This window comes from Haplochromis burtoni, unplaced genomic scaffold (assembly GCF_018398535.1).
Source record: "Haplochromis burtoni strain Fernald_Lab_line unplaced genomic scaffold, NCSU_Asbu1 Contig_154, whole genome shotgun sequence".
NCBI classification, from domain to species: Eukaryota; Metazoa; Chordata; class Actinopteri; order Cichliformes; family Cichlidae; genus Haplochromis; species Haplochromis burtoni.
In genome coordinates, this window is record NW_024582515.1 from 489019 (window position 1) to 492836 (window position 3818).

The following is a 3818-nucleotide window of genomic DNA, read 5'->3' on the forward strand; positions in this document are numbered from 1 at the left end:
CCCCACCCCAGAACCCTCTCCTCCCTCCAGTCGAGCACGGGGTTATGCTGGCGTAACCATGGAAATCCTAGCACCAGGGGCGTGAGAGGGGCTTCAAAGACATAAAACTGCAGCAGTTCAGTGTGATTCCCAGACAGCGTTAGGGACACGGGTTCTGTAACATGAGTTATGTCGGGAAGACGTTGACCGTTTAAAGCGGTGACCTGCAACAAGTGGGGTAATGCCCGATCTTAAGTTTGAGAGCCAGGGAAGCATCTATGAAGCTCTGCTCCGCCCCAGAGTCAATCAGCGCCTGAAGAGAGTGAGAGGCAGAGTGGACAGTCACTTTAGCGGCTAGCATGAAGCGTGAAGGAGAATGTGAAAAGGAGACCTCGCCCACCCGTATCCTCCTTTCTACCGGCGGGCGGGGTCTTTTGGCCGAGCAGGACAGACCTTGGCGAGATGGCCCTTGCGGCCGCAGTAAAAGCACTCACCGGATCGCCATCTGTGTGCCCTCTCCTCCGGGGAGAGTTGGGAGCGTCCGATCTGCATGGGTTGCTCCTGCTCGTCGCCGCGGTCCACTTCCCGATCGCTACTTCCGCTTCCGCCGGAAGCTGACTCCGCTCGCCCCACAGGCCTCTGGGAACCGTAGTTGCTGGTGCGGTGACGCGCCCTCAAATGTTCATCAACCTTAACACATAAGGCGATCACCTCCGATAGAGTCTTGGGCAGCTCCCTCATTAACAGTTCGCCCTTAAGGACATCACAAACATTGTTCAATAAGGTACTTATCAGCGCAGGCTGCCCCCATCCCGTCTCCTCAGCCAGTGTCCAGAACTCCACAGAGAAGTCCGCCATACTCCGTCTTCCTTGTTTTAAGTTCAGCAAACGGTGGCCCGCTGCCTCAGCTCCGGTGCCCCTTTCGAACACACTTTTGAACTTTGAGAGAAAATCAGCATAGGTAATCTCCGGGCTAGTCCGTAACACTGCTTGGGCCCAGTTCAAGGCTTGACCGCGGAGTAACTGAACGAAAAAGGCTATCTTAGCTCCATCACTTTCATACGTTCGCCGCAGCTGCCTAAACTGCAACGTAATCTGCGTTAGGAAACCAGCACACTTGTGGAACTCACCAGCGAATGGCTCCGGTGACGGTAGAGCTCGTTCCAGGGGTTCCGCGGAAGCGGGGGCTGGTGGCGTGGAGTGTTCCGGGGCTGGCGGCTGTGCGGGAGCAGACGAGGGAGGCATAGCGGGACCTGGCAGCGGAACGTGCTGAGCGAGAGCCTGAGTGAGTGCGATCAGCTGTTGGTTAATGTGTTGTAGCATCTGCTCGTGTCGCTCCAACACGGCTTCTGGAGGAGGGGTGGGTTGTAGAGCTGAGTCCGCTGGATCCATAGTATGGCTGGATTGTTACTGTCACGGGTTGCTCTGAGGATCCACTCGCAGGACTCCGGAGTGTGTTGTAACAGAGACAGTTTATTCACAAAAATCTTCACCAAGTGTATTTACAGGCAGTGCGAGGACAGTGCTATATACAAGATGTGCGAGGACGGGTTCCAGGGCTCCAGGGAAAACAAGGGGATCACACACACGCTCACGCCAACCTCTCTCCGCTAGTGACCAGCCACCTCTTACACGCTCCACACGGGGAAACACGGGGACGGGTCCGGGGAATAGGAGTCTTCACAACAATCCAGCATTGAACAGCTGATCTCCTCCTTCTGATATACCAGCTGGTCTGATGAGGCCCAGGTGTGCATGATCCGGGAGGGCGTGAACCCGCCATGAGTTCCGCCCCGGCAAAACAGGGGAGGGGGAGAGAGATTGCTGATCAGTGCCTTGCCGACCCCGCAGGTCGTGACAGGTTTAGTAATTTTAGGGAATAGGTTCATACAGTGCATTGTGTTTATAAATTCCTCAGTGGTTTATGTTTATTTGGGTTTAGCAAATCAATATTGAAGTCTCCACAAATGAAAACTTTTTTGGAGCTATTTCAATAAATGTTTCTTCTATCCAGTCTTTAAATGTCTCAATACTACTACCTGGAGCTCTGTATATACAGCTAATGATTACATTTTTACTTTTTTCTTTACAAATTTCAACTGTAATACATTCTAGTACATTATCAATCACCATCGTCATCTTTTCCACCACATTAAATTTCAAGGATTTGTCCACATACAAGGCCACTCCTCCTCCTCCTTTGTTTCGCCTAGTTATAAATGTGAATTCATAACCCTCCAGTTCAAAGTCTGTTCCTTTTTCCATATTGATCCAAGTTTCTGATAAGGCAATGACACTAAATGGATGTGAAAACTGGTTAAGATATTCTTTGATATGACTAAAATTAGCATAGAGACTTCTACAGTTAAAGTGGATAATTGATAATTTATTCTCAGTTTTAATCCTCTGATTGTAGTCTTTATTTGTATAGTAGCAGCAATTGTTATTGTTAGATGAGAAAAAGTTGTTGTCTGGATCTATTTCATATTCCAAGTCATGTGTATTGTGATCCATATAGTTAAATGTTTTCAGTTCCAATTGATCATATTCTGCAACTGTCTGACTGATGCAGCTGATTCTTCCAGATGTATCTGAGTTCTTCCTTCCAGTGTGTGTCATAAGTGAGTGTGTGGTTGTCTGTTACCTTGTTTGCCGTCCAGATCGTGTTGCTCACTGATATTTTTCGAGATCCGCCATATTTTTAATGGTCAGAACTTTGGCTTCCTCTGGTGATCCGTTTAGTTTAATGAATATTTTGCAGTTCGTCGTCCAAGTGCTTTGGATTTTTCCCAGCTTCTTAAGGTGTTGCGCTTTTTTGGCTATTTCAGCGTTATGTTTGGTTAGATGTTCATTGATAAAGACATTAGATCCTTTTAATTTTCTTCCTTGTTTCAGCAGCGTAATCTTGTGCTTTCGATTTACAAACCTTATTATAATAGCCGGTATGTTGCCGTTCCTCCTGGGAAGAGGGTGGCATGCTTCGACAGAGTTACAGTCCAGGGCAATCCCTTTGGACCGCAGGAAAGCAGCCACCTGTTGTTCCGTGGAGCTAATGTCAAGCTCTCCAGGTTCCTCATTGCTGCCGCCTGAGCGTATGACTGGGGTTTAATATGGAGCCCAGTGATGATAACGTCGTTTATCTTGGAGTATTGTTCCAGGTCAGCGACCTTACTTTCCAGGTATGCAATCTTTTTATCTTTTTCGGCATTTTGGATGCGGAGGAGCTTTACCTCCTCCACAATTTCAATGATATTTTTCTGCTGCAACCTGATAGTAGAAATTTCCTCCATTATGAAGTCAAGAGACTTTTTAATGTCCTCGACTTCCTCAGCTGTCGGTGTCCTCTTCGGCCCCATTTTATCTGGTTACCCTGGTAGCAGGTTCAGTCAGCTGATTCCTCAGTCAGCTGTTAGCCTGGTAACGTGTTGGCTAGCCTGCAATTACCTTGTTAACTCCGTTAGTCCAGTCCAATATCCTGTATCAAAGTCGTAGTCCAGACAGGGTTGTACCAAAAGTTCCAACAATTTGAGTAGTCTTTGCTCCAGAAATTGATGGCCAAATTTCAAAAATTCACAGGACACAATCAAAACACAACTTTCAAACAAATGGCAAACAGGAAGTGAACAAATGGCAAACAGGACCAGTATATTCTGGTTAAGGGTTTACTTCTTAGGTTTTGTTCTTGTGCCCTCGTGTTTAGTATAGGTTTAGTTCAGTGTCAAGTCTGTGTCTTTGGGAATTGTTTGCCTCCATGAGTCCTGCATTTTGGGTCCTTTTTCCCTGCCTGCCTGCACACAGCCATGACATAGGCTACGTTCACACTGCAGGCGCATCAAATC